This window comes from Giraffa tippelskirchi, chromosome 5, assembly GCF_054371585.1.
Source record: "Giraffa tippelskirchi isolate mGirTip1 chromosome 5, T2T-mGirTip1v1.2.pri, whole genome shotgun sequence".
In the NCBI taxonomy this organism is placed as follows: Eukaryota; Metazoa; Chordata; class Mammalia; order Artiodactyla; family Giraffidae; genus Giraffa; species Giraffa tippelskirchi.
This window is the reverse complement of record NC_137279.1, coordinates 47,591,760-47,607,228: the sequence shown is the minus strand read 5'-3', so window position 1 is coordinate 47,607,228 and position 15,469 is coordinate 47,591,760. Positions and strand designations below refer to the sequence as shown.

The window sequence follows — 15,469 nt, the reverse complement described above, 5'->3', positions numbered from 1 at the left end:
GGAGACAATATACAGCCTTGATGTACTCCTTTCCCGATTTGGAAGCAGTCTGTTGTTCCATGTTCAGTTCTTACTGTTGCTTCTTGACCTGCATACAGATTTCTCAAGAGGCAAATCAGGTGGTCTGGTATTCCCATCTCTTTAAGAATTTTCCACAGTTTGCTGTGATGTTGACTAACTAGTACATACCAAATGTGCTAGAACCCAGGGATATAGAGAAGATTAAGAAGGCAAGGAGGGAGGTCCAAGAGGGAGGAGATATGTATATATGTACACACACACACACACACACACACACACACACACATACATATATATATAGCTAATTCACTTAGTTGTGCAGCAGAGACTCTACAAAATTATAAAGCAGTTCTACTCCAATTTAAAAAAAAAAAAGAAAGGACAATGCAACTGACTTCATGGAGCTTATAGCCTAGTGTTGGAAGAAAGATGCCAGACAAGAATGAAAAAGAGCAAAAGATTCTAATTCCCTTAAAACATGAGTGACAAGATGAATCTGGAAATAGGCAAATGGACTTGTAGATTTGGTGGCAAGAATTGTGGGGTGCTTCTTGCCAAAAGCTCAGTTTGCTCTAAGATATAGGAAGAGCATTCATATGCTGGAAATTGCCAGCAGGGTAAATGGGGAATGCGGATTTGAGGAGAGTTAGGGCCTTCCCAAGTGGCACTAGTGTTAAAGAACCCACCTACCAATGCAGGAGACATAAGAGATGTAAGTTGGATCCTTGGGTCAGAAAGATTCCCTGGCAAAGGGAATAACAACCCACTCCAGTAGTCTTGCCTGGAGAATCCTATGGACAGAGGAGCCTGGCAGGTGACAGTCCATAGGGTCACAAAGAGTTGGACATGACTGAAGTGACAGCATGCACACAGGAAGACCTGAAAATAGTCATGAGAGAATGGGGAAGCCGGCATTGCAAAATAAAATTTAAGGCTAGTAGAGAGTTATTTTCACAGAGAGGGGCACGATCTTCTCAGTCATGTGGTTTTCCTGTTCCCCAGATTCATTCAAGTTCTGGACCTAGGCAGTGGAAAGACACATAATCTTAGCAATTCTTATTCTTCAGTCATATGAAGGTATTGGTATAGAGGGTCTCCATTTTCATTTAGTTATTATGTTTATTCTGACAAGTATATGGAGGATTTATCCCTTTGTTAAAAACATTTGAGTCATAAAAATTTTTCAAGAGCTTATATGATCAAGTAAGTTGGCAAAATGGTTAACATTAACATCGTATGCACTATAGAAAGCAGTAACTCTTAAGAAAAAGACATCTTTCTAAGGTATTCTGGCTAATGAGCCCTTCTTTGGGAGCTGAGGATAATGGTATTTGCCTGTCTGAGAAATAAGTTACAAAAGTAGCTAATTTAGAATGAGATTAAATTAAAGAAGATATTTTAAAGATGCTTAATAAGTGTATATGCTCAATAAATTTTTCCATCTTTCCTTATTTAGTGTCTCTTGATCTCTCTTTCCCTTTCATATATATAGACAAATGAGGTCTTTTATATTGTATATTAGATTAAGTTGTGCTATTCTTTGCTGAGTGGGTATTCCTAAGAGAGAATCTTGAATATGTTCAGTTTTCCTTTTCAAATATTTAGAGGAAATATTTTGACACTAAGGATCTTATGCATTCCCTAACCCCATTAACCTTTAGTTTTAGTTCCACATGATTTGTTACTTTGGTCTGGCCTCAGTCCCTGGGACGCTTATCTCGGTCTCAGAGACTGGAGTTGGCAAGCAGCTCTGGTAGGCTTTGCTTGGGGTCCTGACCAGAAGAAGCATGTCAGAGCTTGTCATTATTGCCTAAGCCAGTCGTAAACAAGATTTCCAACTCAGAAGTTCAACTCTAGAGATCAGTGCATCGAGAGGAATTTGAAGTTGTGTTTAGTTGTTCTGTTAGGTTGGAATCTTCTTAAAAGAAAATCAATGATAATGCCTTATAGGCTGTATCTATGATGTTTTTTGCCTTTTACAATTAAGTTGCATCCATATTATTCCTCTTCTTGTATTGTATTTGGCAATATCCTTCATGATTTTATACTCTCGACTAAAAAATATAGTCACAACCTGAAAGTAGAGAGTTCTTTTATTTGGTGGGAATGTTTAGGACTCCGATTCCCCGGGAGACAGCATCTCAGTATCTCTGATGAAACTGCTTCAAGGAGGCAGGAGGGGAAGTTGGGCTATATACAAGTTTGCCACAAAGGGAGCAGGCAGTCTGAACATCAAAGATCAGGTATCATTTAAGGGATTTAGCATTCTATGTGGGGGGAGGGGTGGCAGCATCCACTGGATCCCAGTTTTGGGAGCCTACATTCACATTTGGAGGCCAGAAATTGCTGATGGCTGTGACATTTCTTGTTTGTCCATATGGCAGGAGGTATTTTCATTTCCTAATGTACACACACACACATATTCATATTTATCTACATGAGATTAGGCCTTGTGTCAACACACAGCTTAATATACTTGCCATAACAGAATATGACTGAGAGTTGATGGAACTGAGGAATTCTTGGGTGCATTCTGGTTTCTCCATGTCTTGCTCCAAAGCTAAAAAAGTCCTGAAGTACCTTTGCCTTTAACACACATCCACGCACACTGTGTCATGTTTATAGGTAATAATAGCAGGAGAGAATAAAAAGAAATGAGCGAACGGTGCAGCTGGCACTGCTCCTGAGCATCCTGCAGCCGTGGGAAGGATGGAGAGAGGCTCTCAGTGTCTGTGTGGAAGGAAGCCCCGTTTCCTTAGAAGACCTTCCATGAACCTTCTTCGTAGCTCTGCTCTGTTTGATTTGTGCAATGTTTGAGTCTGTTGTTATCCAGCTCATCACAAGATTTCCAACTCAGAGGCTGATTTAATTCCTGGAGATGGAGTTTTTAAAGTATTTCATTCCTTTCGTTTGTCCTTGTCGTATCGTTGTCTCAGGGACTGAAGCAGTTGACTGCCTTCCTTACTGTGCTTTTTTGGTAAAAGTTCAGTCCTCTTCTGTCAGTTTTTTTGCCGTTCAGCTTTCTTTCCAGGGTTTTCAGAGGTATGAGGCGTGTGCCTAGTGACAAACTTCGTGACTTCCTCAAGGTACCTGTTGCAAACTGACCTAAGCAAATTTATTTGTGACTAATTATGTGGAAATATGTCTGTAACCTCCAGTTGTTAGAGGGAAGTGAGAACTGAAGGTCTTGTCATGCAAGCAGTTCCAGGCAAGGTGGTGTAATAAAAGCAAGTCTCATACCATTCACCATTGCATCAAAAAGAATAAAATACTTAGGAATATATCTACCTAAAGAAACAAAAGACTTATATATAGAAAACTATAAAACACTGATGAAAGAAATCAAAGAGGACACAAGCAGATGGAGAAATATACCGTGTTCATGGATTGGAAGAATTAATATAGTGAAAATGAGTATTCTACCCAAAGCAATCTACAGATTCAATGCAATCCCTATCAAGCTACCAATGGTATTTTTCACAGAACTAGAACAAATCATCTCACAATTTGTATGGAAATATAAGAAACCTCGAATAGCCAAAGCAATCTTGAGGAAGAAGAATGGAACTGGAGGAATCAACCTGCCTGACTTCAGGCTCTACTACAAAGCCACAGTCATCAAGACAGTATGGTATTGGCACAAAGATAGAAATATAGATCAATGGAACAAAATAGAAAGCCCAGAGATAAACCCACGCACCTATGGACACCTTATCTTCGACAAAGGAGGCAAGAATATACAATGGAGAAAAGACAATCTCTTTAACAAGTGGTGCTGGGAAAACTGGTCAACCACTTGTAAAAGAATGAAACTAGAACACTTCCTAACACCGTACACAAAAATAAACTCAAAATGGATTAAAGATCTAAACGTAAGACCAGAAACAATAAAACTCCTAGAGGAAAACATAGGCAAAACACTCTCCGACATAAATCACAGCAGGATCCTCCATGACCCACCTCCCAGAATATTGGAAATAAAAGCAAAAATAAACAAATGGGACCTAATTAAAATTAAAAGCTTTTGCACAACAAAGGAAACTATAAACAAGGTGAAAAGACAGCCTTCAGAATGGGAGAAAATAATAGCAAATGAAGCAACAGACAAACAATTAATCTCAAAAATATACAAGCAACTTCTGCAGCTGAATTCCCGAAAAATAAATGACCCAATCAAAAAATGGGCCAAAGAACTAAACAGACATTTCTCCAAAGAAGACATACAGATGGCTAACAAACACATGAAAAGATGCTCAACATCACTCATTATTAGAGAAATGCAAATCAAAACCTCAATGAGGTATCATTTCACACCAGTCAGAATGGCTGCTATCCAAAAGTCTACAAGCAATAAATGCTGGAGAGGGTGTGGAGAAAAGGGAACCCTCTTACACTGTTGGTGGGAATGCAAACTAGTACAGCCACTATGGAGAACAGTGTGGAGATTCCTTAAAAAACTGGAAATAGAATTGCCATATGACCCAGCAATCCCACTGCTGGGCATATACACCGAGGAGACCAGAATTGAAAGAGACGCGTGTACCCCAATGTTCATCGCAGCACTGTTTACAATAGCCAGGACATGGAAGCAACCTAGATGTCCATCAGCAGACGAATGGATAAGGAAGCTGTGGTACATATACACAATGGAATATTACTCAGCCATTAAAAAAAATACATTTGAATCGGTTCTACTGAGATGGATGAAACTGGAGCCCATTATACAGAGTGAAGTAAGCCAGAAAGAAAAACAACAATACAGTATACTAATGCATATATATGGAATTTGAAAGATGGTAACGATAACCCTATATGCGAGACAGAATAAGAGACACAGACGCATGGAACAATTTTATGGACTCTGAGGGAGAAGGTGAGGGTGGGACGTTCTGGGAGAATGGCATTGAGACATGTGTATTGTCATATGTGAAACAGAGCACCATTCCATGTTCGATGCATGTGACAAGGGCTCAGGGCCGGGGCAATGGGATGATCCAGAAGGATGGGATGGGGAGGGAGGTGGGTGGGGGGTCCGGGAAGGGGAACACATGTAAACCCATGGCTGATTCATGTCAATGTATGGCAAAAACTATTACAATATTGTAAAGTAATTAGCCCCCAACTAAAATAAATAAATTTATTAAAAAAAAAAAAAAAAGCAAGTCTCAGACTGTATCACACACAAATATGAATATTACCACACACCTGTCACACCGCCTGTTCTGTAAACTTCTTGAAGCCCCTATCTCTTTGTCCTTTGAGAGCTGTCACAAGCACATTACAAGGAATCATTCACTAGAGGTAGATGCAAAGGTGTTTTAGCTTCAGGATTCAGCTATTCAACCTAGTCGTTTGACAGAGATCCATTCAGCTTTCATCGTATTTTTAAATATAGGGGATTCTAAGATGTGTATGCTGTATTGTACAGGGGTGCCCATACAATTTACTGTTCAAGCCAAAATACTTTTGAGAAGTATTTTGAGAAGCTGTTTGTAATTATTCTATGGTAAGTGATGTAAACCAGGGCTATACCAGGCAAATTGGAACCTATGATGATTCTAGCTCTGAGCAGGCCAGGTTTGCATCCCCTGCTCATACAAAGCAAAGATACTTATTTACATTGTATTTTTATCCATGCATACTTAATTGCTCAGTCATGTCTGATTCTGTGCGACCCCATGGACTGTAGCCCGCCAGGTTCCTCTGTCTATGAGATTCTCCAGGCAAGAATGCTGGAGTGGGTTGCCATTCCCTTTTCCAATTTTTATCCATCCACATATCTTAAACACTCATTGTATCCACCTAGGAAAAATTATTTCTATCATCTTTTATGCAAATTAGCATAACCTTTAAGGTTGACCAGAGGAAAAGATATTTGAAACCTTTTTGTAGCTACTTCTGACTTGGTGGCATAACATGTCAGAAAAAAACTAACCACTCATGGAGTAATGGCTCACTAACCTGCTTGAGATGTTAACTAATACCTTTTTGATGTGAATTGAAACTCACTAAAACACATCCTGTAATACTTCTGTATTGAAGTATTTAAAAGTTACTACAGAAAGTGTAACAATGCCTTTGCTGGAAGACAAAATCCTGGTGGTTTTAAAAGAGAAAATGCAGTATTGCTTAGTGTGTACAGTGTAAATACAGCTTAAGACTGCGTTAAGAGGAAAACACAGGTAGACTCAGCCTTTAGCAACTATATGCACTCTCTTTTGTGTCTTCTGGGTGCTTTAATCATAAAATATTAGTGTGCATCTTTGGGGGTAAAATAGTGTGCACTAAAGAACACAGATAGTCACTCATAATTTGCAATTACTAGATTTTTTAAGTAAATAATTCAACAGCAGCACTATAGGATCAATAATCAGTATGCTGAAGAATGAATAATGCAATTGATTTACATTCTTTTGTTTTCACTGATAGGGCGATAACAGTTTACCTTTCCTATATTCAGGTAGGCATGTTTTTCAAAAAATACATGAAAATAAGATTAGCATAGAAATATAGAGTGAACACATGTCATAAAATCATTTGCCTGATGAAAGTGGCAGTCAACAGCATGGTAAAGCTGATGCCCCCCAGATCCAGAGACTAAGTTTCAGAAGCACTTACTTGCTGAAGTAAGGTTGTAAGATTAGTAAATTGGTTATTATTTCATAGGGCAATGAAACTGTAATCTTGGGGTTATCTTTGTACCAGAGAAAAATCAGTTGCATCACTATGGACAAAAATCTACAAGTTAACGAGTAACAGCAGTCTGGACCCTGAGAGATAATAAAAAAAGTAAGCCAAAGATGCAGTATGCTACATTGCTAAATAATCCTCAAGTAGGCCTGTGAGACAGATCCACTCTGACATTGAAAGGACACAAAGTTATCCTTATTTCCAAGTTTCTGATAATTTTTCCTAACAAAGTTTTTTGTTTAGTTTGACTTTGGTTTAAGGTGAGTTATGTGATTCTTCACCAGATACTGCATTGTGACCTTTGTATGTGTTTTGTCTGTTTTTTTGTTTATCTGTTTGGATCAAGGGTTGGAACTTGGAACTCAGTAAGAAAGGGGCTAATGCCTTTGACTTAATCTGAAATGTAAGCAAGACCAGCTGTGTTGTTACTGGTTTGGAGCTTTTATTTCGTGTGAAGGGAGCTCTTCAAAAATCCAGGAGCTCAATTTGGCCCTTTAGGCCAACTGGAGAGAAGTACATTTATTTAAAATTTTTTCTAGCAGAGAGAAGGATGTATTTGATTCTCAGCTGGCACACTAGTGATTAAGAGATAGAAGCTAGGAAAAAAAGAAAAAGAAAATAGTTCTATATTTAACTGTGCTTATAGATTGTAAGAAATATTATCTTCTTTTATAGTTCCTTCTCCTTGCAGAATTCACATTCTAGTTGGGAGATAGACAGTAAAGAAGATAAGTAAGGGGTTGGATAGACAAAAGAAGATAATTAAGGGGTTGTGTATTTTGTAGCGAAAGAGTACACTGAACTTGAACACTTCAGTTCAAGGTATCTTAAGGGCTTCCTCCTTTGTGTGGTAGGGAGAAGAGTCCCTGATAATCTTTCTTTTTACGTTAATATTAGTTCTCTTTCCTTCTAGATTCCCCAGCTTTCCTAAAGGACTTTTGCTACATAGACACAGTTCTCCTAGGGCATTGACTTAAGGGTTGATGAAGAAAGTTAAAGATGATTTAAAGATTATTGCGGTTTTATTTTCCTGCACAGTACTAACATTCCAAATTACCCCAAAGGGTCTGAAAAGGCCTCCTTTCCCCAAACTATCTCTTTACTTGATCTTCCTTTTCCTCTTTCTCTCCCTCTCATTCTTTCACGGTTATTCAGACTTTAAACTGCTCTGTGGTGAGTCATTAGAGATTACACTTGTCAGTGAAAATAATCGATAAACAGTCTAGAATATGAATAGAAGAGTTTTATTTGCGCCAAACTGAAGACTATACCCTGGGAGCCACAGATTTAAAAAGCACTTGAATTGTGTTCCACAGGACTACAAAATGGGAGAGAATTATAAAGGCAAAAAACCACAACATTACATAAGTTGTTCATCAAGAATTAGGATTGGAGCTGCCAAGAAATAAGAGTGCTTGTTAAGCAAGGATTTGCTGGGGCCCGAAATCACTGCATAGTTACAAGAGGAGACCGTGAGATCATAAGGTTGCAGCTGCTAACAGATAATGTTTTGAGAATAGCTGGTGGTGTCCTTGAGTTTGACCCAGTTCAAAACATTCATGCTCTCAGTGATGCAAGAACAAATCTGAAATCACATCAACAATGGCCACTGGCTCCATTTTGGATACTTGAACTGCTATTATGTATCTTCTCAGAACAAAGAACAAACATCAAAGATGACAGAGGTACATTCCTTCAAGGTTTGAAAAGAGATTAGCGTGTACACAATGAGTCAGCATGATGTTGGTGTCTGGGAAGAGAGCCTCATCTTCGCAGGAGTCCTAGCATGGGTGTCAGCGGAAGGGGGAGGGTTACTTATCCCTGTCTTCAAAGTAGACCATCTAAACAATCCGGTAAATGCATTCTTTTCTTTCTTTGTTTGTTTTTTTTAATGTGAAAGCAGATGTACAATATATGATTGACAGGTCATAAGACATGCTGTTCTAGTTAGCATAAAGTTCAAGTCAAATCACCTATAAGCCAGAATGACTTTTTCATACCTCAATATACGAAATTTTCTTTCATCACATGAATTTGCTTACAAAGGTTTTTATAATTTGTAACAACATTTATGACTTTGTATGAAATGTTTATTAAATTCTGTTCTTTTAGGGGACAGATTTCATTTCCTTGCTAGGTAGCTAACATACCCTAGCTTGTTTTGGGTTATGGTTTTTTTTTGTTTATTTTTTTTTTATACTGGAGACCAGAATTTGCAGCCAGATTATACATTGAGCCTCATTGGTTTCCACTAAGCTCATGTTTACTCAACGTTTCCTATACCCCTTGAAGTCTGCTAGTGACCACAGGGATTGTGAAGACACACAAGGCATAGTGTTGTGTTCCCTGAGTCTACCTGGAAACTTACAGAAATAGTTTTGCTTACCTACACAGGTGAGAAACAATTAGAGAAAAATAATGAAGAATACAGTAGAGTCTACTTGGGAAGTAGGGATGGAAAATAAATTTGATTTTTAATTTTTCTCACATAACATGAAAAAAAGTATAGTCCAAATTGTCTTGATAATTTCTTAAATGGTCCAAATGTATAAAAAATGTTTCTGTTAAGGACTCTTTAACAGAAGAGTCCTTAAATTGTTCAGATGTTCTTTCAACATGAAGGGCTCTTTCAGGCTTGATCAGCCCCATCATCTCTTTAATGTACATGTAGTAGGATTTGCAGCCAGATTCACTTACCATCAGTATCTTTATGACATGACTCTACTCTTTGTCATCTAGGTCAGAAATGTGTGTGGTGTACTCTGGCACACCTAAGAGGACAGGAATGATTTTTGGCCAGAATGAGCAGGGATGGGCTCGTGGAGGGCTTTGTTTGTCTGTCCTCTTTCTCCTTGAGGGTAGCCCAAGATGTTCTTTTGTTCATTGATGTATTTCTGGTGCCTAGAAGCATGATATGAACTAGGTATTTGATAAATAATTGTTGAATGACTGAATTGAGTCATTCTTGATTGACCCAGATTGACCCAGAAGTCAATCTGGAAACGTTGAGTAAACATGAGCTTAGTGGAAACCAGTGAGGCTCAGTGTATAATCTGGCTGCAAATTCTGGTCTCCAGTGTAAAAAAAAAAAAAATAAACAAAAAAAACCATAACCCAAAACAAGCTAGGGTATGTTAGCTATCTAGCAAGGAAATGAAATCTTCCCCTAAAAGAACAGAATTTAATAAACATTTCATACAAAGTCAATCTGGGTCACTCTTGTCTCTTCCCTCTCCCTTATCTCCACGTGGAGTCAGTCAATGCCCTGAGTCAGTTCTACCTACTGACACTCTTTGAATCACAGAATCTCTATATGTTTCTCTCCATCCTTCCTGCCCACTCCTTAGTTCAGGCCACCACTATAAGGATCACTGAATCAGCCTCCAACTGGTGGTGCCCTTGCTTCCTGTCTTGCCTTCCTCCCTTTAGCCAAGAATGCTTCCACAGCATGTGGATTGAAAAACTATCCATCTTTAAATCCTTTATGACTCCCCATTGGTTTCTAATAAAGGTCAAACTCCTTAACATAAATAGAAAACCCTTCATAATCTGCCCCCTGCTTACCTCCCAGTCGTTTTTGACCATAGAAGCTCCTTCTGTGCTTCTGCCATATTGAAATTCTCCAATCCTACGTGCTTTCTGTCCTCAATGTAATTCCTGTAACTCATGTTCCATGTCTGAATTGTGACCCTTCCACTCTCCACCTCATTCTTCAGGGCTGAACCTTTTCAATGTATCTTTCTTTGGACTGTCCAGTCTGGATGAATTTCCACAACTTTATGCTCCCATAATGTCCTGATTCTCTCTTTCTATGATTAGGGTACTTATCCCATGGTATTGAAATTACTTATCTACCTCCTCCAGTATTCTGTTATATCTCTGAGGCCAAGGACTTTGTCTTATGAGTTGTGGTTTTTTTTTTTGTTTTTTTTTTGTAACTCTAGAAGCAAACAGAGGTCTGACATAGAATGTGTAATAACTATTGAATGGATAAGTGAAAGGCTAGTTCAGTGAGACTTGAGTGTTGCACTTGTAAGGTAGACTTCATATACTCTCAAGACTGAAGTGAACTGAATGTTATTAAAGATGAGACAATATCTCTGTTGTAGGGTAGAAAGTTCAGTTCAGTTCAGTCGCTCAGTCGTGTCCGACTCTTTGCGACCCCATGAATCACAGCTCACCAGGCCTCCTTGTCCATCACCAACTCCTGGAGTTTACCGAAACTCATGTCCATCAAGTCGGTGATGCCATCCAGCCATCTCATCCTCTGTCGTCTCCTTTTCCTCCTGCCCCCAATCCTTCCCAGCATCAGGGTCTTTTCCAATGAGTCAGCTCTTTGCATGAAGTATTGGAGTTTCAGCTTCAACATCACATCAGTCCTTCCAATGAACACCCAGGACTGATCTCCTTTAGGATGGACTGGTTGGACCTCCTTGCAGTCCAAGGGACTCTCAAGAGTCTTCTCCAACACCACAGTTCAAAAGCATCAATTCTTCGGCGCTCAGCTTTCTTCACAGTCCAACTCTCACATCTATACATGACCACTGGAAAAACCATAGCCTTGACTAGACGGACCTTTGCTGGCAAAATAATGTCTCTGCTTTTTAATATGCTATCTAGGTTGGTCATAACTTTCCTTCCAAGGAGTAAGTGTCTTTTAATTTCATGGCTGCAATCACCATCTGCAGTGATTTTGGAGCCCCCCAAAAATAAAGTCTGACACTGTTTCCACTGTTTCCCCATCTATTTCCCATGAAGTGATGGGACCAGATGCCATGATCTTAGTTTTCTGAATGTTGAGCTTTAAGCCAACTTTTTCACTCTCCTCTTTCACTTTCATCAAGAGGCTCTTTAGTTCTTCTTCACTTTCTGCCATAAGGGTGGTGTCATCTGCATATCTGAGGTTATTGATATTTCTCCTAGCAATCTTGATTCCAGCTTGTGCTTTTTCCAGCCCAGCGTAGAAAGGAACCAGTTTTAAAAAAAAGAGCGCATTTTGTTGTTGTTAGAAATGAAATTTGACTGTGGCATCTGTGCAGTAATTGGGGTTTATGTGGCATTTGAGTCCTTAAGTCATTATATTCCTTTTATCCCCCTTGTCTTCTAAGAGTAAAATTGGTATAGCAGTAGTCCAATAAGGAATATTTTGGGGGAAAAATATTTGAAGTGCTCAAATAAAAGTTGCTCAGATGTTTTATAGTAAAAGGAAAAACTTATATTACCTGAAAATTAAAAAAAAAAAAAAGTGTGTGTGTATGTTTGTGAGTGTATCTCCTGCTGGTTTATGGAAGATACTTTAAAAGAAGTTGCTGAGATATACTTTTATTGAACACTGGCAATATAAATTTTTATTTCAATTAATTTTGAAACTTGAAAGAAGGGAAAATATTAGTTTTTGTTTTCATTTGACAAACCATTATTTCCCTTTTTAAAACGAGAGTATCACCAGAACAGGAAAGGTATACCAGAGCATGTATAAAAAGTTCTGCAATAATTTTTGCCTCAAAAAGAAATCTCTTTCTTCTCTTAGGCTTGTGGTGTTATTTTGCAGTCTTTTATGACCTTTTACTCAATGATGGGTATTCTGATTATAGAAAAAGTTTATTCCTCTATTCTCTCCTTTCTTTTTTATTATTTTAAATTCTTTACTCTTCCGTGTATTTGTTTCATGTCACCTAGAGGGCATGAATTAGATAAGGCAGCCCTGGTCTTGGCATGATTTCTGGTACAATCTGTCCTCCATGCTGCTGCTTTGGAAATTATTTAGCTTTACATGTTTAGCTCTGATGCCAGGCTATCGTCTTCTTAAGGGACTTTGTAGGATTCAGTTTTGTACCGTTACTTTTTAGCACAGTTTCTAGCACTGAATAGTCTCTCAAAGAATATTTGTTGTAAATGGAAAAGCATGGTAATTCATAGTTCAATTATTTATAATATAGTTTAATTATTTACAATAATTGTGTATAATTTACAATAATTATTTACAATAGCTAGCACTATTTACAGTAGCTAGGTCATGGAAGCAACCTTGATGTCCATCGACAGATGAATGGATAAAGAACCTTTGGTACATATATACAATGGAATACTACTCAGCCATAAAAAGGAACACATTTGAGTCAGTTATAATGAGGTGGTCAAATCTAGAACCTATTGTACAGAGTGAAGTAAGTCAGAAAGAAAAATATAAATACTGTATACTGACACATAGACATAGAATCTAAAAAGAGAGATATAAATATCATATACTGGCACATATGTATGGAGTCTAAAAAGACAGTAGTGATGAATTTATTTTCAGGCCAGCAGTGGAGAAACAGATATAGAGAACAGACCTATGGACATAGGGGAGGGGAGTAGGGAGAGGGTGAGATGTATGGAGAGAGTAACATGGGAACTTACATTACCATATGTAAAACAGACAGCCAGCGGGAATTTGCTGTATTACCTAGGGAAATCAAGCAGGAGCTGTGTGACAATCGGTAAGGGTGAGATGGGGAGCGAGATGGGAGAGAGGTGCGGGAAGCAGGGGACATGGGTGTACCTATGGCTGATTCTTGTTGATGTATGACAGAAAACAACAAAATTCTGTAAAGCAATTACCTTCAATTAAAAAGTAAGGTGGCAAAAAAACTTTTTTTTTGGTGAACTCCACTGCTTATCAAATAATGTCCAAGCTTTTTAGTTTGATGTCAAGACCCCAAATTACATATCCAGCATTTTCTTGCCCACACAACTTTTGCCCACATCACCTGTATACACCAGCCATGTTGGACTGGGGGCACCCTTTGTCTAAATGCCCTACACTTCTCTGCTGTCTTATTTCTATCTTAGGTTCCCACCCCAATCTCACCTCTGAAATACTCATCAAGAACCTGTTCCTCCTGATTCTCCAACTGGAAATAGTGTTTCCTCTTTTCTGCTTCCATATGACAGTCAGCCTTGTTTTCTATCTGTTTGTGTGTATAGCTTACGTATTCCACTTAAGTCTTAGAGGATGAGCCCTGTCTCAGTCATTATGATGACTTTTAATAAATACTGTTACAATAAATATATTCAATAAATACAGACTCACCATGAAGCAAAGCATTTTCTTCTGTTTTTATTATTATTATTATAAACCCTAACCAAAAGGAAGACAATTAAAGCATTTATCTAGTTTGACCATGGCAAAAATAATAGAATGCTAATGGAAGCAGTTCAAATAAAGGAGCCAAAAAGGGCAAGTGACTGATATTTATGTCAGTCACTTGGCTTATTCATTAATATTTTATTCAGTACCATTAATGGTCTTAAATTATTAGCTTATATAGTAGTTAATCAACTGTACAGTGAAGTCTAAGATCTTGAATTGTTTTTAAAACCCAGAAGAGTTACACTGAATCAGATTTGATTCTTCCCTGAATAAAGTGGGATCTGTTAGAAGGACACTGAAATCTAACCTCGCATTTGTCTGCCTTGGGTGTTTGCAGTGTGGGTGAGTGGGTGGATTGTACTGAAGACACTCTGCTTGGCTGACTGTGTAGGAAGTGTCAGCTCCACTGTGTCTTCCCGTTTCTTCAGCTTTTGAAATGCAAAGTGGGAATTGTGAATGGACGCAGCAGAACTAGAGATGGATTTGTTGTTTTGCCTTTTGGTATCTCTTTCTGTGCTTTCCATTCTTCTTTCACTGAATGAAAAGTAGAGAATTAAAACATTTTAATGGACGCATGCGTTTGTGTACATGTTTAAATCTGCCAGTGTGTCTCATACCACTTCTAATGCAAATGACCGTATTGGCAAGGAATCAATGAATGAGATCATTGCTGGCTGAGACTTTATAACAGCATTGCCAAAAGTCTTTTCCATGAAAAACTAACTCGAACTGATGGTATCATGGTAGAGGGCTTGGGTGGTATAGCCGCTGGAGAGTTTCAGTGTATATTTGCATATTAAAGGATGAGAAATTCTGCTCAGAAAAAAGTGTTTAACTTTGTTTATCCCAATGTTTCTTAAACTCGTAAGATGGCAGAAGAATTGTTTCAAATATCACTTATGTCTTACTCAGCTTGAGCTACTGTACAAATTACCCCACTTTGGGGAGCTGAACAACAAATATTTATTTGTCACAAATCTGGTGATTTTGCTGCTAAGTCGCTTTAGTCGTGTCCGACTCTGTGCGACCCCATAGACGGCAGCCCATCAGGCTCCGCCGTCCTTGGGATTCTCCAGGCAAGAGTACTGAAGTGGATTGCCATTTCCTTCTCCAGTGCATGAAAGGGAAAAGTGAAAGTGAAGTCGCTCAGCCGTGTCCGACTCTTAGCGACCCCATGGACTGTAGCCTACCAGGCTCCTCCGTCCATGGGATTTTCCAGGCAAGAGTACTGGAGTGGGGTGCCATTGCCTTCTCCGCTGGTGATTTTAGAGAAGTCCAAAATCTAGGTCCCAGTGGACTCAGTGTCTGGTCAGGGCCTACTTCCTAGGTTGCAGACAACTGCCTTCTTGCCATATCCTCAAGTGGCAGAGAAGGCGATTATCTCCCTTGTGTCTCTTATAAAAACCCTAATCTCATTCATGAAGGCCCCACCCTCATTACCTAACTACCTATCAAAAGCCCCACTTCCAAGTACCTGTCACATTGATAATTAACGCTTCATCTTATGAATTTAGCAAAGACAGAAGTATTTAGTCCATACCGACTTATTTTGAGAGAAATGCTGCTTTATTTTACTATGCTTATTATACCTTTTAGGTGTCGCTCAGTTGTGTCCGACTCTGA

The 15,469-nt window shown here is 38.7% G+C and overlaps 1 protein-coding gene and 1 long non-coding RNA gene across 7 annotated transcripts in view; both read left to right on the top strand.

Moving 5' to 3' along the window:
• SMYD3 (SET and MYND domain containing 3) overlaps positions 1 to 15,469 on the top strand; it is a 714,859-nt gene that overhangs the window by 405,406 nt on the left and 293,984 nt on the right. The window lies entirely within an intron of this gene.
• Positions 5,989 to 7,330, top strand: LOC145505122 (uncharacterized). The gene is made up of 2 exons (XR_014052866.1): positions 5,989 to 6,300; positions 6,357 to 7,330. It is a non-coding gene; the product is annotated as an uncharacterized LOC145505122 (long non-coding RNA).